We start from the raw sequence: 20,710 nt of genomic DNA on the forward strand, positions 1-20,710 counted from the left end.
GTTATACCACATTACTCAGCTCTCCAAACTTGCTTTTGTAATTCTGCATTTCCTCCTGTCTGGCATAGGCTACCTGTTTTACAACTTATTAATGCCACTGTCACTTCCTCTATCTCCAAAAAATTATTCATTCACCTATATTTTGTACAGCTTTCTTCTATTAAACCATGAACCCCTTGAGGTTAGGGACTGTTTTTATATCTCTAAGTGGCTAGTATAATGCTGATCAATTTTGTTGACTTAAACTGGTATTTCTTGGATGAATGAAAAGTTAATTCCTAATATAATTGTTAAGAGAAATAAAATATCAAAAAGCTAAACTTATTTACTTACATATCACAACATTTGAGTCTAACTGTGAACAAGGCACTCAGCCACAAAAATATATAAAGATATCTAAGTTCTAATCCTTTCTTTAAAGAGCTTAAAGTCAAACAGCAGGAATCACTACATTTACAAATATAACATTCAAGCCATCTTTTTATCTTTTGATAAGCACAAGATTTACCTAACTATTGTTCACTGACAATGAATTCTCCAGAATGCAGATAAAAATCCATGAATAAAACCAATTTTAATAAATCTTGCAAGCTACAGTAACTTTTCCAATTTTTATATCCTATGGATAATTTTCACAGATTCTAAATAGACAGTAACAACTGGGGTAAGGAAAATGAACAAAAACCCATATAGTAATCCAGATATTAGCTATGTAAACTGTGATCCCCAACCAGTATCAGTATCACCTGGGTACCTTACAAATGAAAAGTATGGATCCAGGTGATTCATATGCATATTAAAGTTTGGAAGCACTATTAGACCCACATCATTGGATGCTCAAAACAACTCTGGGAGATATGACTATACCCAATTAGAAATGATGAAACCCAATTTCACAAGGATTTGATAATCAATACTGGGTGATGGGATTCAAACTCAAGTATCTTAAAAAGAATTTTTTTTCTTCAATGTACTGTATCTCAGAGAAAAGGACTAAAAATTCAAATTTTCTCTTAGCCATATTAAGAATTAAAAAAACAGTAAAATTAATTTAAAAGTATATTTTATTTAGCCTAAAATATTCAAAACATTACCATTTCCACATATATTCAGTATAAAGAGATTAATGTGGAATTTTACATTCTTATATGTGTGTGTATATACTCTTTCAAATCCAGTGTGTTTTTTAAACTTACATAGCACAACTCCATTCAGACTAGCCACATATCAAGTGCGCAATAGCTCCATGTGGCTAGTGGCTACCATACTGGACAGTTCAGGTTTAGAATGTTTTGTATGTTAACTATTATTTTTTAACACAAAACTGGCTATTTACTACAAGACTCTCTAAATACAGAAAATGAACTCCATGTTACTTTTCGCTCATCCTTGCTGGCACAGATAAAAAGAAAATTTGCATATTCTATTGAGATAAAAAATTGAGAGATTTAGGTGGTCACAATTCTGCCAAACTGACCCATTAACTTTAACTTCTGCAAATGGGTACAAAATAGGGCATGGAATGTTAACATTTAGAAGGACATGTGAAATAGCTCTCAGAAATCATCTACATTTGAAATCAAAGATTTTTTTCTTAAATGGGGAGAGGGAGAGGCTTTTACTTTCAACCCAAAATCCAAAAATAGTGTAGTGTAATTCTAACTACAGGCCAGAAATAATTTGGCAAGCATAAGTAATTCAAACATACATACTAGTAAGCCCTGCTGCAATGGGTGATTTGTAAATTATACACCAAACTCAATACAATTTGTGAATCACTATAGTAAACTTTACACAAAATCTTAACATGCAAATATCAATTAGTTAATACATTAATATTCCTTCTCTAGAAAGATAACATAAAAAGCATAAAAAGAGAAAAGACTTAAAACTAAATTAAGATATTTCCCTCCCTTAACAATTCTGGAGGGGAAAAGAAAAGTGAGAAACTATATTGAAAATATATTGAAGGAGTTTAGAAAGCATCAGTGACTTGACATAATTCACCGACTCAACTAATTAAATAAGTATAACTGAAAAAAGAAGTAATATTGTATTATTTATATCTTATGGCCACTCAACAAATTCACACTCCTGATATTTGCATATACTGTTATTTCTTCTGAAAATATCTAGTATTATAATTCCACTTTTCAAGTCAGTCATAAGGTGAAAACAAAAAACAAGTTTATTTTTCAGATAGTAGATTCAAATGAATATCTTTTTAAAGAGCCAAAGAAAAAGATAAGCATATACTAGTAAGTTAAAATATCAAATTATAGAGATTTGAAGAATTTCTGTATTTTCTAATTAAACATTTTCTAATGTTTAATAAAATAGTTTTTACTTTTTGTTTATTCAAAATATATAAACAGGAAAATATTTTATATAAAATCAAAGACAGAAGAGAAAAATACTTCAAACCTTCCAATTTTTGTTATACAAACTAAAAACAAAAGGACCAGTAAAAGGAAGACTAGAGATGGGCTGTAATTTACCACATACATCTTTGGATTTCTTAAGAGTCCCAAACTGAGATGTCACCAAATGCCCTAATGTTTCCATTTTTAGCTTTCTCTCTCACTCCCCGTTAAAACTCAACTTACAGAAAGCACAGGTCATACCGAGAAACTTGAAAACTCTTTTCCACTACATGGGGGTCCAATACTTTTATTTCCCTTATTGTATAGCACTTCCTTTAAAAAACATCACTGGATGGCTACCTATAGCCTTCACAATCTTCATACTCAAGCATTAAACCTTTACATTTTCACCCCAAAATGCGGTTGGCTCTGCATTTTAACAAAACATGAAATGTAAATGTGAACAAATATTGTCTTTTAATCATATCAAACAGGAACTTCATAGCCTACAATTATTTTGTAAATAAGAAAGTCTCTGCCACTAATGGTCATGTCATAACTCCCATGTCTTGGTTACTTCACCCTACTCTATACTTCTGTAATTCTAAATACTTTAATTAACATTCACTTAACAGCAGGTTTTGTTTTAATTAACTGAAAAGGTAATAAGCCAGGTACACTAAATAGTCCATAAATAAGCACACGTGGTTGCAGCAGAATGTTAACAAGATGGTTTTCATACCCACAGAGATTGCTCTTAATTCAGCCTGTTGTTTCGCAAATTCAGGTTCCTTAGGCACAATCAGAAGCCAGGCAAGAGAATGGAAAAGGTTCAGGACCTACTGTTACTGCACGGGAGGAAAGAAAGCACTGGAATATCCAACTGACAGCATGTCAGGTGCTTCATGCTAGTAAATGGCTAATACATAATACTATCTAAACAGGTAAATATCATGAAAAGAAAAGATTTAATACTATCATTTTTTTTCTAACGAGTTAGGAAATCATTTTTGAGTCATTAAAAAATACCTGCGCCATTCTTCTGACAATTGAAGTTGGTGGGCACTGACAAAATATTGTACCAGTTGAAACATGTCTCCATTCTTTATTCCTTCCTCTCGTCTAATGACCAGCTCTTAGAAATATAATTTTCCTGATGGTTATAACACTACCAAGATTTTAACGATCAGTAAGTAACAAAACCTGCAATGGTTTACCATTGTTTTCATTTTGGCCACAACTTAGTGGCCCCTTTGAAACAAATTCTAAATCAAAGATTGGGCTTAACAAAATGCTCCAATTTCAGATATACAAGGCTAAAACAAACATGTCCAAAACCTGTTTCTAGAGTGACGTTCACTCTCTCTCTTTAGAATGAGATTTACTTGACCTATTTCCATGTGTTTTTAGAACACCCGGGTACTCATCACAAACATTTGCTGGTCATAAAAAACACCAAAACCAGCATCATGAACCCTATTTGTGCGGGTCGTTTTCTTCATGTGTCCTACATACCACGTCTCTAAAAAAAAAATCTAAATATAGGCTCACTTTTAAAAAGAGTCTTAAGTCTTCCAAATTCTGTAATGATATTCTACTTTTCCATGCCAGTTTATACTTTCGCATCCTGTTTAAAAAAGTAAACACATCGGGGTTGGGGGTGGGGTGGGGGGAGGGCAACTGAAATGTCCATCACACAGAGAGACACACAGTTTTCTAACACTTCTTGGCTTTCTTCTCCCCTCAATTCCAGGGCCAGCATTACAAAAACATTACGCAAACAAAACGTACGGGCTTCTGAAAACTTGCTCAATAATGCTCACTAAAATGCCAGCTAGGGAAAAGAAAAACATATACGGAAACGGATACCGAGGGGGGAGGGAGGCGGATCCAGTGGCCAGAATGTGTGTGCAAACTCAAAGCAATGTTGCAGCCCGTCCGCAGGCACCTCTGGAAGATAAACAGCGACAACAATGGGGGGCCCGCACTTTTCCGGGCGGGCTGGGGGGTGGGGGGCGCTCCGCACCCGGCACCCGGGAGAACAAAGCCACAGCCTCCGCTTTTACGATGCACTGAGGGTTTTTGGAGGCTCCACCGGCGCTGAGAGACGTCCTCCTGGTCCCGATGCTGCGATCATCATCAAAGCCGCTTGGCAGATGCAGCGCTGGGTTTACATGGGATCAGGCGGGGGGACTCCTCTCCGCGGTAGGCAAGACCCAGACACCGAGCGGGGAGGGGGACCCCCGGCAGGGAAGCGAGAGAAAGCAGCGGCCAGAGACACCCCAGCAAAGGACAGAATGCAGGGACTGTCCACCCCGGGTGCGACCTGACCCCCAGCCCCGGGGAGAGGCCTCCGCACGGGGAACCGGGAGCGGGCTACCCCCCAAGCCACCGCCGCCCCGAAGTCCCGCGGTCGGAAGGACCCCGGGTGGTGGGTCCTGCCACCCCCGCCGAGGGGAGAGGAGAGGGACCCGGCGGCCGCCGAAGGCAGCGACGAGGACCCCGGCGGAAGAGGCTGCGCAGTAATGGCCGCGGCTCCGCCTCTCGCACCCCGACCGCGGCCGGCTGCGGGCCGTCGCCGGGACAGGGGCCGCGGCGGGGGCCGGCCACGCAGCGCCCGTCACAGTCTGCTCGCCTCGACAGCAGCCGCGGCGGGGGCGGCCCCGGGGCTGATGGGCCCAGCGATCCCGCCTCGCGGTGGACAGGGCGGCCGCCGCGGCCCAAGGGCGTCCCCCGCTACGCACCGGCCCCTGACCCCGCCGCCGGCCCTCCCAGGCCCGCAGCGCAGGGCCGGCCCCGAGCGTGTCGCGGCCGGAGGGGACGCCGCAGCCCGGCCCCCTCTCCCAGGCGAGGACCCCGCGGAGGCCGGCTCCCCTCCCGCCCCCCGCGAGGACTTGGCCCCGACTCCCACCTCTCCGGCCACGGCCGCGGCCACCTCGCCGTCTTTTCTCTTCGGCCCGAGCGGAGCCCGCAGCGGCCGGGAGCGCGCGCGGCAGTCATGTGACCGCCCGTCGCGTCGCGGGGGGCGGGGCTTGCGCGCCGGAAGCAGCGCCGCGCTCCCCTCCCGCGGCCGGGTCCCTGAGAGCGCGCGGCTGGCTCTCCGCCTTCTCCCGCCTTGGCGGGGCTGCGATTTCACGTCCTGGGGCCTTCTCGCTGCCTTTTATGTTGCTTTCGCTGCGATTGGGTGCAGAAGGCTCGGGAGGCGTGCAGGTCCCGCGGAGGGAGCTTAGGGGCCGAGGCAGTAAGACACGCACAGGACCAGCAGGTGGTGCTGCCCAGAAGCCCTGGGATGGGGGAGAAGAGCCCTTGCCACAATGCTGCTTGTTCTCGGTTAAAAAAGAAAAAAAAAAGAAAAAAAGGGAGTCCTCAGGGTCCGTTCCAATTTATTCATTTTTGGAAAGGTTGAGCAATTTAATCGGGGGAAAATGGATCTTTCTTTTTGGACCCATTTTTCTTAGACTAGCGCAGGGGAAGCTGGAGGAAGAGATTAATTAGCATAAGACTCTAAAACTGAGCAAATGGTTTATTTTGTTGCATGCTTGTGGTTTTAAACAACATTTTGACAATAGCCTCATTTCATTTTAGCATATCCCTTTATCTTTTATGGAACTGATGGTACTGTCTTAATACGGAGTAAAATGAAGAGGGTGGGAGAGCAGGCTTTTTGTCTTAAAAGACAAGCATTCCATGCCAGTATCTTCTTACTTGCAATGCTGTTGCATGTGAGATCTCATTAACTGTTTATTCAAGGTTAGAAATTTTCAGTGTCCTTATATATACACACGTGTACATTTTTTTCTATTCCTCTGAAATTAATGTACTCAAGGTTTTTATATACCAGTATGTAACCAATTCCTGAAGAGTAGTACCATTTTGCTTACTCATGTAAGTAAAAGCAATATTTTTATAACTTCTTTAAATGTAGCAATATTGAATTGTATGTTCTCCAGCTTTAACTTTAATCCCCTATCTTTATGCTCTCCTTAACCATCCAGTTTTATGCCCTCTACCCTACATATCCCAGGTACACATAATCGCAAAAAATTTGATTCCAGCTTGAAAAGATAATACTACTATTAACTAACAATGTGCAAGACTTTGTTCTAAGCCCTTTACACATATCCTATATAATAAAAGGCTAATACGCAAATCAACCATACGGTGGAACAACCAGTCGCTATGATGTGCACTGACCACCAGGGAGCAGATGCTCAATGCAGGAGCTGCTCCCTTGTGGTCAGTGCGATCCCACAGGGGGAGCACCGGCTCAACCAGAAGCCGAGCTCATGGCTGGCGAGCACAGCGGTGGTGGCAGGAGCCTCTCCCGCCTCCACGGCAGCGCTAACGATGTCCAACTAACGGGGAGTGGGCCTAAGCCGTCAGTTGGACATCCCCACAGGGCTCCTGGACTGCAAGAGGGCGCAAGCCAGGCTGAGGGACCACCCCCCCCCCCCCCCAGTGCATGAATTTCATGCACCGGGCCTCTAGTTAGCTCATAATAAACTATGATGGAGGAACTATTATTATTCCCATTTTACAGGCACGGCTATGATTTGAATCCAGACAGCAACTGTCAGAGTTCACCTAGTCTAGTTCTTCATTCTGTGATTAAGAAATAGATATAACAGTTAAATGACTTGCTTAAAGACTTTTTTGTTGAAGATAGAACCTGTTAGGTCTGATCAAATAATTGAATTGATACCCCCCCACCCCCCGGGAACTGACCTTTAGACCAATTCATAACTGACATACCCTTTCTCTTAAATCACATTCCACTTGCTAAGACCATTATCTTTCCCTGCAGGACCCGCCCAGAGAATTCTCTGTCCAGAAAAAGCCCTCGAGTCCTTTAAAATCTCTGACTCCCTGTCACTGGGTGCTGGTGCCATTTCGGGGCTCAGCCCATCTGATTTTCCAGATGACCTAATAAATTAATAATTCTTTACCCTTTTTGGCCTTTTGTGTTCCTTTTTCGTTGACCCTAACAGAACCAGAATCAGAACACAAGTATGTTTCCTGATTCATAAATACTTTTATTTTAAGAAAAGCTATTAAAAATTCTTCCATTGCTCTAGGTACATTTTAGAACAGGGTGGGGAAAAGTAGGTTTATAGTTGTAATATAAATAAATAGTACAATAATTATATAAAAAACAACCCAAGAATAAACATTTTTCACAAACACATAATTGTAAACCTACTTTTGCCCATTCCTGTATTATAACTTACTAGAGGCCCGGTGCACAAAAATTTGTGCACTCGGGGAGGGGGGGGAAGGGGGGTCCCTCTGCCCGGCCTGTGCCCTCTCACAGTCTGGGACCCCTCGGGAGATAACGACCTGCTGGCTTAGGCCTGCTCCCGGGTGGCAGAGGGCAGGCCCAATCCCTAGGTGCAGCCCCTGGTCGGGCTCAGAGCAGGGCCGATTGGGGAGTTGGGGTGCCGCCCCCTGTCATGCACAGAGCAGGGTGGATTGGGAGGTTGCGATGCCACCCTCAGTCATGCTCAGGGTAGGGCCGATTGGGGGATTGGGGCACCGCCCGCTGTCACCCTCAAGGCAGGGTCGATGGGAAGGTTGCGGCGCCACCCCTTGTCACACACAGAGCAGGGCCAATTGGGGTTGGGGCGCTGCCCCCTGTCACGCACAGAGCAGGGCCCATCAGGGGGGTTGGGGCTCCGTACCCTGTCACGCACAGAGCAGGGTCAATCAGGGGGTTGGGGTGCCGCCCTCTATCACCCACAGAGCAGGGCTGATCAGGGGGTTAGGGCGCCGCCACTCTCACACTCAGGGAAGGGCCGATGGGGAGGTTATGGCTCTACCCAGTCACACACAGAGCAGGGCCCGTGGTGGTGGGGGGGTGGGGTTGGGGCGCCGTACCCTGTCACACACAGAGCAGGGCCGATCAGGGGGTTGGGGAACGTCCCCCTATCAGGCACAGAGCAGGGCTGATCAGGGGGTTGGGGCGCCTTCCCCTGTCACGAACAGAGCAGGGCAGATAGGGAGGTTGTGCCCCCCTCCCCTGTCACACACAGAGCCGCAGGGCAACCAGGGGGTTTGGGCGCTGCCCCCGGTCATGCTGATCCCGGTGCCAGGAGGCCTCGTGGCTCCGATGATCCTGGTGCTGGGAGGCATATTACCCTTTTACTATATAGGATGGAGGCCTGGTGCATGGGTGGGGGCCGGCTGGTTTGCCCTGAAGGGTGTCCTGGATCAGTGTGGGGGTCCCCACTGGGGTGCCTGGCCAGCCTGGGTTAGGGGATGATGGCTGTTTGCAGCTGGTCACACACCCTTCAGGGTGGGGGTCCCCACTGGGGTGCCTGGCAGTCTGGGTGAGGGGCTGAGGGCTGTTTTCAGGCTGGCGGGTGACTGAAGCTCCCAACTGCTCCTTTTTTTCTTTTTTCTTTTTTTATTCTGAGCCAGCTTTAGCTCTGGCTCCAGCTCTGAGGACTCAGCTGCTGAAAGCAGGTATCTGGTTTGTTTAGGTTCTATAATCGAAACTCTGTATCAACTCCAGCTCTGAGATCCTGGCTGGCTGAAAGTGGGTTTCTGGAGTTTGTTTAGCTTCTATATTTGTTACAATGTTTCAAACTGCAAGCTCAGAGGCTGGCAAGGCAGGTGGGGAACGTTGGAGTCCTCTGTCACTGAAGCAAGCAAGCCTCATGTTAGTTTCAAGCTGCCTGGCTGCCGGTGCCATCTTGGCTGGCAGTTAATTTGCATATCACCCTGATTAGCCAATGGGAAGGGTAGGGGAGGTATGGCTAATTACCATGTTTCTCTTTTATTAGATAGGATATCCTGTCTATTTTTCTATCCACCTGCAAGCAAGGAATTAATTAATCAACAGGAATCCCAATAAAGCATCATCCAGGTTTCTAATCCTCTCTCAGCCACACCCATAATCTTTGTCCAGTGATGGCGAACCTATGACACGCGTGTCAGAGGTGACGCATGTCAGAGGTGACACACGAACTCATTTTTTTTGGTTGATTTTTCTTTGTTAAATGGCATTTAAATATATAAAATAAATATCAAAAATATAAGTCTTTGTTTTACTATGGTTGCAAATATCAAAAAATTTCTATATGTGACACGGCAACAGAGTTAAGTTAGGGTTTTTCAAAATGCTGACACGCCGAGCTCAAAAGGTTCACCATCACTGCCTTAGTCATTTCAATGAATTAGCTCCATCTTTCCTTGTCCTATCCCGTCTTTACTTCCTCTCTTTTATGTCCCACATCCATTTTTTCCAATAATCAAAACATGCCCGGAATCTAACTGCTTACCACCCCTGCTACAACCTACAGCATCTCTCTTGGATTATTGCCTTAGCCCAGGGACAGATTTTCTTGCTTCTGTCTTTGCTTTTCTTTGAGTCTATTCCCAACACAGAGAGCAAAGTAAATTTCTTAAAAAGGAAGTCAGATCATACCACCCCTCTGTTCAAAGTGTCCCATGGTTTCCCAAAACAAAGGAAAAGCCAAAGCCCCGGATGACTCTAAGACTCCCCTCCTTACCTCTCTGACTCCGCAAACTGCACACTCATCTTCGTGTTCCAACAGGGCACTACGCAAGCTCTCACCCACAGTCTTTAGTGTTGCTTTTCTCTCTGCTTAGAACCCTCTTTCCCAGAATGGCTTCCTCCCTCCTTCTGTGCTCAACTGCCTTTTTTTTTTTTTTTTCAGTCAGTTTTTCTTATTCCCTTGCTATACTTTTCCCCTGAAAGATAGTGATGAGTTTCTATCTGTGAATATTACAGGACAGCACTCTCAACATTGTCAGAAGTTTTTAAAAAGAAATTAATTTCCAATAATTGTTAAAATGCCCAAACTTCCAAATGATTCACTTAAAGAAATGAGTCAATCCTAACAGATTTAAGGTACCTCTGTAATAATGTTATTGCCACTGACATTTTATTTTGCTTCACTGAATCAAAGATAAAGGAGCTGCAACAAACTGCTAGGAATTGCTCATTATTCCTAAACCAATGTCTGTTTCCCACGAGCATATAAAATGCTGTCTTGAATACCACACATCTCCTCCAGGCGCCCTGTATACCTCTTAATACCTCTCAACACCCCAGAATGTTTGTTGTTATTTATTTTGCTTAATGGTTAGGGGCAGAAATAGAATATTGGGGACCAACTACAATTATAAGAAATATTCATCGTGCTCTGTTAACCATGATGGTCCTGTTCTGATTTGAGAAAGCGCATTCTAACCTGGCTGGGAGTTGTACGCCCTGGGACTTGGGAGCTAAGATAGGAATGCAGTCCGTCCTCCTTTTCCGAGAACTGCCTTTATCAGCATGGAACGATTTACACCCTTGTGGCTGAAACAATCTAGTCCTGGAGGCACCTGCTCTTTACAACCCCAGCCCTTGTGCCTGTAATCTGGTCCCAGGGATGCCCGGAGGCACCCGCACTCGGCGCCCCTACTCCCCAGCCCATTACTTGTGACCTGTAATGATTACACCAAGCCTACTTTCCCATGCCTGTAATTCCTACCTTCCCACGCAATCTTTGTCCTTCTACCCAATATAGGTGGCTGGCTTATGGGGAGAGGCAGAGCAGATTTTTGTGGGTGACCTGCTGCTCTCCCATATGCTGGCAGTATTGGAATAAACACTCATATATGATTCAACCCTGTCTCTGCTTAATTGGTTCAAGTAGTGACACGCAGCCCGGACCTCAGGTAACGTAATGATAAAAATATTCTTTTTGTTTCCCTAGTATTCTAAAGACATCTATGAAAACACACATGAGAAAACTATATGTTCTATAGTGAAAACTGTATTGAAAACCACTGGTGTAACTAGTCTAGGGCAGAGGTTTTCAAATTGCTTTCTACTGTTCCCTGGGGTTCTTGAGATCCTGTCAGAGGGACTCAGAGGTAAGAATTATTTCAAGCCTGGCCCACGTGGCTCAGTGGTTGAGCATCGACCTATGAACCAGGAGGTCATGGTTCGATTCCTGGTCAGGGCCGGTTGCAGGATTGATCCCTGGTGTAGGGCCTGCGGGAAACAGCAGATCAATGATTCTCTCTCATCATTGATGTTTCTGTCTCTCTCTCCCTCTCCTTTTCTCTCTGAAATTCATAAAAAAACATTTAAAAAATTATTCAATCATAATACCACGACTCTTGCTGCTTTGTTCACTCACTCACTCACTCACTCACTCACTCACTCACTCACCATCTCTCTCTAGTGTACAGTCGAGTTTTCCAGAGGCTACTATTATGTGATGTATGATGTAGCAACAGATTGAATATAGATGCAGATATTAGAATTTGCCTCTTTCACTTAAGCCAGGCATTAAAGAGTTTTACAAAGCACAAAATAATGCCACACTTCTCCCCAAGTTAACTTTGTTTTGGAAATTATAGTTATTTTTCAGAAAATACTTACGTTAACACTTAATGGGCTTCATATTTTTAAATAAATAAATATTTTAAATAGTTTTCTGTTTTCGTCTCTAATTTGGTAAATATTGATAGATTAACACATATAAACAACAGTTCTTTGGACTCTGCAATAATTTTTAAGAGTTTAAAGGAGTCCCAAGACCAAAAAGTTTAAAAACATGGGTCTGAGGCTATTTTGTGTACCAACCCTAAGCTAGATTTCTTCCCACATGCCAACAATCATCTGATAACTGTGGACACAACTTTCTCATATGTCTGGAAACAGAACAAACCAGCTTGAGGAATGTACCCATCATTATAGCTAGCAGATGAATGGAAATAAAGCCAAGGGGAGATTTGGAAAGCAAACTTTTCCATTTCAGTTGAAGATTCTGCTCTAAGAGCTGATACATAGCTTGGTCTCTATCCTACCATTTGATACTGTTCCACTTACAGTAATCAAATAATATATACTTTTCTGGCAGAATTCCTTTGTAAATAACAGTATAGTAGACAATTTTCCTAGTGTTTTTTCCTTTACCTATTGTGATAATTAATGCTCGATCTTTGGCTAGCTTTCAGTATTCCTACGGTGGCCCCAGAAGTTACAGCTGAATTATGAGAATTGTACTAGTATGTCTGGGTAAATAGCCCAACACAATACGGTCACTGAGTCAAATTTTACAGTAGAGTCAAGCATGCATTTCCTAACCCCGGTTTTATGTCTGGTTTTCAGATGTCGTATATTGATCATAGTATCTACTATATTATCTTCAAAATCCATGCTTGTTTCATTATATTAGCTCTTATATTGAAAGATAAGAATAAATGCTCTACTTTATAACAATGATTTATTTGTTATTTTTATTACTTTAATAAAAATAACACTTAAACAGTGCGCCCTATACATAAAGGAAAAAGTTTAAAGTCGTACAGGCAGCAAATAAGTTTTCGATACCACATTTTCCTCAAAATGATTAAGATTTAGCAAATCAGTGTTAAGTGGTTTTATAATCACACGTATTTGGACTTGCAAATATTTATTTATGGAATTATATGCATATTAATTATCCCAGTTTAATACCATTATAACCTAGAAACTTGAAATATTTTTCACAGCAGTGTATCAGTCAGTGTCATGTTTAGAAGACAGAAACCACCTTAAGTATTTCAAACAAAGGGAACATAATGCAGTGATTTGGTTGCAAAAGTATTATACACTGGAGGAGCCCAGAAAGGGACAATAAGGATACCCTGATATCAGTAAGTGCAGAATCACTAGCTCGCCTAAGGCTGGAGGAACCAGGGGTTTACTGGGGTTCCCAGAAGCTGACTCACAGGCGGCTGAAGCACTTCTGTTTGAACTACCACAAGAGGAAGCCAGGAGACCATTGCTCACAGGAGCCACAGGAATCCAGGACCTCATGGCCACCAGCAGTCACCTACCCCTGTCACTGCCAGAGCCAGGAACAAGAAAGGAAGCACCTCCTCCCTCTCACTTTTTATTTGTTTACTAGCGGCCCAGCGCACGAAATCACACAGCCCTGCCCATTGGGGTGGGCCTCGCCTCGCCAACACACCCGCCGCTTCTCCGCCCGCGGGCTGCTAGCCTTGCTGCGATTGGAGCCTGTGGGCCATGGGGGAGGGACCGAGAGGTGCTCCATGCACTTCATGGTGACCGGTTGGTTGGTCGTTACAGCATTTCGGCATTATGGCCACTGGCCTTTTATAATATAGACTAGAGGCCTGGTGCACAAAAATCTGTGCACTCAGAGGGGTCCCTCAGCCCGGCCTGCGCCCATTTGCACTCCAGGACCCCTTGGGGGATGTCCACTTGTTGACTTAGGCACACTCCCCAGGGGATCAGGCCTAAGCTTGCAGTCAGATATCCTTCTGGCAGCCAGGGAGCCCTTGAGGGATGTCCAACTAAAGGCTTAGGCCCCCAAGGGATCAGGTCTAAACCGTTAGTTGGACATTCTTAGTGCTGCCACGGAGGTGGGAGAGGCTCCTGCCACCACCTCTGCGCTGGCCAGCCATGAGCCAGCTTCCGGCTGAGTGGCACTCCCCATATGGAAGTGCACTGACCACCAGGGGACAGCTCCTGCATTGAACGTCTGCCCCTGGTGGCCAATGCACATCATAGCAACCGGCCATTCTGTCGTTCAGTCAATTTGCATATTAGCCTTTTATTATTATTATACTAGTGGCCTGGTGCACGAAATTCGTGCGGGGGCAGGGGAGGGAGGAGGTGTCCCTCAGCCCGGTCTGCACCCTGTCCAATCTTGGACCCATTGGGGGATGTCTGATGTCTAAACCAGCAGTTGGACATCCCTCTCGCAATTTGGGACTGCTGTATCCTAACCGCTCACCTGCCTGCCTGCCTGATCACCCCTAACCACTCTGCCTGCCAGCCTGATCACCCCCAACTGTCCCCCCCCACCATCCTGCTTGCCCCCAACTGCCCCTCCGTCGGTCTGTTTGCCCCCAACTGCACCCCCCTGATGGCCTTATCGCCCCCAACTGCCCCCCCCTGCCGGCCTGCTCGCTGCCTGCTGCCCTCCTTGCTCGCCTGCTCACCCCCTACTCCCCCCCTGACCTGCTCAGCCCCAACTGCCCCATGCTGCTGGCCTGCTTTCCTCCAACTGGCCCCCCCTGCTCATCCCTTACTGCCCCCCCCGGCCTGCTTGGCCTCAACTGACACCCCCCTGCTGGCCTGCTCACCCCCAACTGCCCTCCCTGCCATCCTGATTGTCTCTCAAGTGCCCCCCCCTGCACCCCGCCGGCCCACTCACCCCCAACTGGCGCCCCCTGCCGGCCTGCTCGCCCCCAACTTCCCTCACCGCCAGCCTGATCACCCCCATCTGCCCTTCCCTCCTGGCCTGATTGCCCCAGCCCCATTCCTGGGTCACTGGGGTAACCCAGGATAACCAGGCCTTCCCACCCACTCTCTGGCAGGGTCCATGGCTCCAGCTGGCACTGCCATCTTTGTCACGTCAATTTGAATATTCCCTTCTTATTGGCTGTGGGCACCGCCATCTTTATTGCGAAGTGATGGTTAATTTGCATATTACTCTTTTATTAGATAGGATAGGATGTCCCTATTTCCCCCCTTTTGCCCCCTCTACCCAGCTCTTGCCCCTCACTTCTCTCTGGCCAACACCATACTGTTGTCTGTGTCCATGGGTTGTGCATATATTTTCTTTGGCTAATCCTTTCTTTAAATTCACTTCTTTAAATTTTTATTTTCAGATAAGTGCTTATAACTGCACTATTATATATTTTCTATTATATCATTTAGAATTAAGATATTTTTTAATTGAACCCTTGTAAATTTTAGCACAATTTAATAAATTATGCTAGAAGCAATTAGGAGATTTTTCATGTAATACAGATACATTTCAATTAATATTTTATTAATTTTTTAATATTTTAATTTGAAATAATCTCATACATGTTTAAAAAAACTATAAAATACTACAGCATATTATATGTACCCTTCACCCAATTTCTTAGGTGTTAATAATTTAAACAGAACCATTATACAACTAACAAAATTTGGAATATATTTTTCTTATAATCTCTTTAACATTACTTAATCCATTTACTTTGCTTTTGTTAATCTTCACCCAAGGATATTTTTCCATTGAATTTTAGAGAGAGTGAAGGGAAAGGGAGAGACACGTTGATTGGTTGCCTCCTGCACATGCTCTGATAGGGACTGGGGATCAAGCCAGCAACTGAGGTTCATGCCCTTGACTGTAATCTAACCTGGGACCCTTCAGTCCAAGGGCTAATGCTCTATCCATTGAGCAAAACAGGCTGCAGCTTAAGGTGGGAGGCAGGCGGCGGCTCCTGGGGCTTGTGGGGCCGGTGTGCCTGCCACCTGGGACCGGATTCGGTCCCGGGCGGCAGGCAAGCGGCTTCTGGGGTTGCCCACAGGGGCCTGGATGGCGGCTTGCCCTGGTGGCTCACGCTGTCCCGCCCTGCCTGCAGTATGCAAATTAGCGGCCATCTTTGTTGGCGGTTAATTTGCATATCTCGCCGATTAGCCAATGGGAGCCGTAGCGAAGGTACAGTCAATTACCATGTTTGGCTATTATTAGATAGGATGAGTGTCCTTTGGAGCAACCACACAGGAAACCACAGCTCCCTTGGATAGAAAGTAGAATATAGAAGGGCCAGTATGAGGCTGGGCATCCACAGACAAGGAATTTGCTGCTGCTTTGTCTAAAGTTGAGTTTGCCCTTTTGTCTTCCCCATGTCCTTGGTTTCCGTAGGGGGAGGGGTGTCTATGAAATTCTGGAAAACACTACTCCAATCTGGAGCATGTAAACTGGGCTAAGTCAATGAGCACATACCAACCCCGGGACAATGACTCTAAGGTGACATCTGACCTAAGAGACTGCGATCATGTGACATCCCGAGACTGTCGCAGAGTGTGGGGTTCAGTCCCTCTTGTCCTTTGAATGCCATCAAGTGGAAGCGTCACACACGGAGCTGCCTCCACCACTTTGTGACCATGTGGAAAAATACTGATGGAGGAGAGTGGGACTGAGAGATCGGCAGAGGCCTGCTGAAGCGCACTCAATGACTGCCTTTTCTCTGAATTTCTCAATTTTATGAGCTTACATAATCCCTTATTGTTTAAGTCAGTTTGAGTTAACTTTTCCTGTAGTATTTGCAGCAAGAAAAACCATGATACATGATACAGATCCTACTGGCAACAAACATACTAGCACCCAACAGCCCCAAACTCTAGCTACAAACTTCCATATTTCTGGCACTCACACTTGTCCTACTGTCAGAAATATAAGACAAAATATTTAAAAAATCGCACACACCCTGCTTTGCACAACTGATACATCTCTCAACCTTTGTTCAAGTACATAGATGAAAAAGGCAATGACAAGAAGAAATTGTGCCCTAACTGGTTTGGCTCAGTGGATAAAGCGTCGGCCTGCGGACTCAAAAGTCCCAGGTTCGATTCCGGTCAGGGGCATGTACTTTGGTTGCGGGCACATCCCCAGAAGGGGGTGTGCAGGAGGCAGCTGATAGATGTTTCTCTCTCATCGATGTTTCTAATTCTATCCCTCTCCCTTCCTCTCTGTAAAAAAACCAATAAAATATATTAAAAAAAAGAAGAAGAAGAAATTGCATGATATTTTAAGGTTGAATTAATAGATATACAATGGATTTTATATCTATAAGAGAAGAATATACTTTTTTTTCAGGTGCCCATGTAATAATTGCCAAACAGACAAAGAGGAAAAAGAAGAAACTTGTGTACTTAGACTACAAAGTATATTTCAATAAATTTCTCAAATCATGAGTTCCTGGGTCATTTTTTTATAACAATGTAATTAAAATGGATATTAAAACAAAGTATTAAATGGTAAAAATTGCCTACCTTTTAAAGTTCAAAAGGATCTACATCCTGTACCAACAAGAAAATCAAAATTATAATTTGAGACAACCTTAAAACAAGAATACAATGTATTAGGATTTTTTTTATGTAAAACTTACATCAGAGAACATTTCATAGTCATATATTTATTACTAAAAATAAAGAATGGGGGGAAAAGAGGGCTTATGTAATACTTTCAACAATAAAGATTTTTAAAAATATTTAAAATAAGACACAAGAATACAGGAATAAAATCCCAAATAGAAAAATCAAAGTAGAATTGATGAGCCAAAAGTTTTGCTTGATTTAAAAAAATAAGTGCACAATAAAACAGATAAATCTTGGGCAAATTTTATTATGAAGAGATGTAAAATACAAATAAGCATTATTAAGAATGAGAAAGTAAACAGCCATAGATATGGAAGAAGTTAACATTACTATAAAAAGCTTTATTAATAAATTTGAAAGTTCCAGTCACATGAGTAACTTGGAACATACCAATCTTTGTACACATAGAAATTTTTCCTACACATTGGATTCACTGTGCCTTCTACAAGGAGTCTTGCTATGTTCTGAATGTTTGTGTTCCCCAACACCACCAATTCATGCTGAAATCCTGAATCCACAGGTGATGGTATTAGTAGGTGGGCCTTTGCAAGGGAGATTAGGACATGAAAGCAGAAAATTCTGCAACCTGGAAAAGGGGTCTTTCCCAACTATGCTCACCTTGACCACTGGCTTCCGGCCTCCAGAGCTGTGAGAACAGACCTCTGTTGATTATAAGCTACCCGGTCTGTGGTATATTGTTATAGCAGCCAAAACGCACTAAGACAAATCTCTTTCCCTGGATCTTTGGTGGTTCTTTCTCAGCTTAAATGTCATTTCCTTGAAGAGGTTTTATTCTGACTACCTGTGATTCCCCAACATCCCTCAGCTTTGTTATGCCCTATCATATCACACTCTTAATTTCACCAGAGCATTTTTCTTTTCTTAATATTTAAAATTTTTATTTCCTGGTTTATTATTTGTCTTTGCTCGTGAGAATGTAAGTTGATTCAGAAGAGGGACCTTGTATGTCTTTATTGCCTAATGCTCATACTATATAATCACATAGTCGGTAGCAATAAAAGTCTTAAATAAAATAACTTTTTAGAAAAATAAAAATGACTAGAATCACAAAACAGATTTCCAGTAATCATGGAATTAATTTAAAAAAATAGTCCCAAGGCTCAATTGTTTTACTGTGGAGCCCTTTTAAGCTTTCAATAAATACAAACTCTTCATGTTATATATTATGTTTCATAGTCCAGAAAATGATGCCCAGTTATTTAATTATACATTTAGAAGCCCCACAAGAATAAATTTTAAAATTCTCAGAACTAGAAAAAACTTAAGTCAAATATTTAGATACAAAATAAAGTACGAAAATGAAATATTATTTTTATTAACTATTTAAAATATTATTTATTTGTTTAATATTTAAAAAAAATTTGAGTTAACAACTTAATTTGAAATTCAAATGTCAAATAAAATTCTGAAAGGATGTTGTTGGAGATGGACAAGTTATTCTTAAATGTACCCAAATATGCAGGAAATAATAGACAGCTGCTAGCAAACAATAATATAATGTTTGATGAAGAAAGAATAGGCTCTTAGCAAGAAAGGTTATATTTTCAACAAAGAATTTTGGGGAAAATATATTCTTACCTGGAGAAAAGAATATATTTCATCTGCTTCTTACACTATAAAGCAAAGATTGCAAACTGTCCACCCTGTACCATAATTGGGCCACAAATATATACTGGTATTTTAAAAATCAGAATTTTTTTTTAATCAAAATATAAATGTTAAAAAAAAAAAAAAAGCGTGAGGGAAAAAGTAACTCAGAAGATAGAGCAACACTGGACCCACGTTCCCAGATGGCAGTGTTTGGCATGAGCAGAGGAGTGGTGGCCCCCTGGTGCTCTGCAGTTTCTACCTCTTGCTTTGTGCCAGCTTGCCTCATGCATTTATGTGAACAGCTCCACTCCTGTAGTCATTTGAGATTAAAAACTCCAGATGGATCATGAGTTAGATAGAAAAGATAAAGCCATGAAATAAATGAGAAGAGAACATGGTTGGATACTTAACTGGTTCTTCAGAATTGGCCTAAGACAACTGACCTTGAGCACGTCTTAGGTTATTTTTATTAATCAATAGTAGCTTCTTATAGCTAGAGGTGGGTGAGGATTAACTACTTCTCACAACCTCTCCATCAGGTTATAAAGAAAGCAGTAGTCAGACCAAATTCTTATATACATGCAGCCATTTATCAAGTTTTCATTGCAACGTAGGAAAAATATATCATTAGGGATCAAGTCTTGGTGCCATCCTTAAGCAAACAAGATAACAGGCTCCTTAAATTCTTATATACTGCACAGCTGGCGTGGCTCAGTGGTTGAACATCAACTTATGAACCAAGAGGTCACAGTTAGATTCCTAGTCAGGGCACATGCCCAGGTTGTGGGCTCATGCATGAGGCAGCCAATCAATGATTCTCTCTCATCATTGATTTTTTCTCTCTCTCCTTCTCCCTTTCTCTCTGAAATCAATAAAAATATATTTTTAAAATTCATGTATTGTTCAAGAAAGGGTATAAAGGTTCTGAATTTTTTTTATTTGATGCACATAACTCAAATGCCATTAATTTTACCAAGAAGAACCTATCTCACCAACAAAGACTCTTTCTACTATTCATATTTTAATTAGCAAAAGTCCTGGTGGTGATCAGAGATAAATTAGCTGATGTGCTCCTAGTCCTTGGAGTATGGCCTTTCTGATTGATGCTAACTGCTGCCCTATGGATGGGAAATCCTCATCTGGACAAATGATCACATAGCCTGCACTGCTTAAGCCAAATAGCATATATATATATAATAGCACACTGTCTATGCCAAAGTCCTTTAAAATGAATTAGAGACAACATAATACTGGTCATTTTCAGGGAAGTACTTTCTAAGCATAAAAGAAATGGAAGGAATCACAGAGGAAAGGCACAATGTTTGATGCCACAAAAATAGCAAGCTTCTGTACAACAAAAGCACCTTAAATTAAAAGGGGAATGAAAAACTGTTGAAAGTATTAGTAGCGACTATTTTTCTTAAGCAAAATATATGCCATGTTTATTATATATGTACACAAACACATAAATATTCACATTTATATGTTGTATATGTGTGTGTTTCTCTTTTCCTCTTTGTCTTCTTTCATGTTACCTTATTATGCAATAATGGCTACATGGATTTTCACCGAAGGTGTAGGGTACATATGCTTGCTCTGGGTTAAGCAGTTTCTCTCAATCCCACATCTTCATCTTGCTTCTGTCCCATGTTGTTGCAGCTCACTCCCTTGAGTGTTACTCTGCCGGTCACAGACCCTCTATTGGTCACCATTGAGGAAACCCCATCCTGATCTTAGGCAAAGAAAACTCCCCTGCAGTCCAAACGACGGGGAATTTTGTTTTGTGGTTGAAGAGGGCAGGGTGGCTTTGTGTGTTTTGTCTTCCGTG

At 42.9% G+C, this 20,710-nt stretch overlaps 1 protein-coding gene across 2 annotated transcripts in view; it reads right to left on the reverse strand.

Moving 5' to 3' along the window:
- RNF146 (ring finger protein 146) overlaps positions 1–5,338 on the reverse strand; it is a 14,686-nt gene extending 9,348 nt beyond the window's left edge. Inside the window, exon 1 of one of the 2 annotated variants that reach the window (XM_081094100.1) lies at positions 5,275–5,338. The gene's annotated coding sequence lies outside the window, so the exon portion shown is untranslated. The remainder of the gene's footprint in view (positions 1–5,274) is intronic. The other variant, XM_081094101.1, reaches the window with a different exon arrangement.
- Between the last annotated feature and the right edge of the window lie 15,372 nt (positions 5,339–20,710).

This window comes from Myotis nattereri, assembly GCF_964212035.1.
Source record: "Myotis nattereri genome assembly, chromosome: 6".
NCBI classification, from domain to species: domain Eukaryota; kingdom Metazoa; phylum Chordata; class Mammalia; order Chiroptera; family Vespertilionidae; genus Myotis; species Myotis nattereri.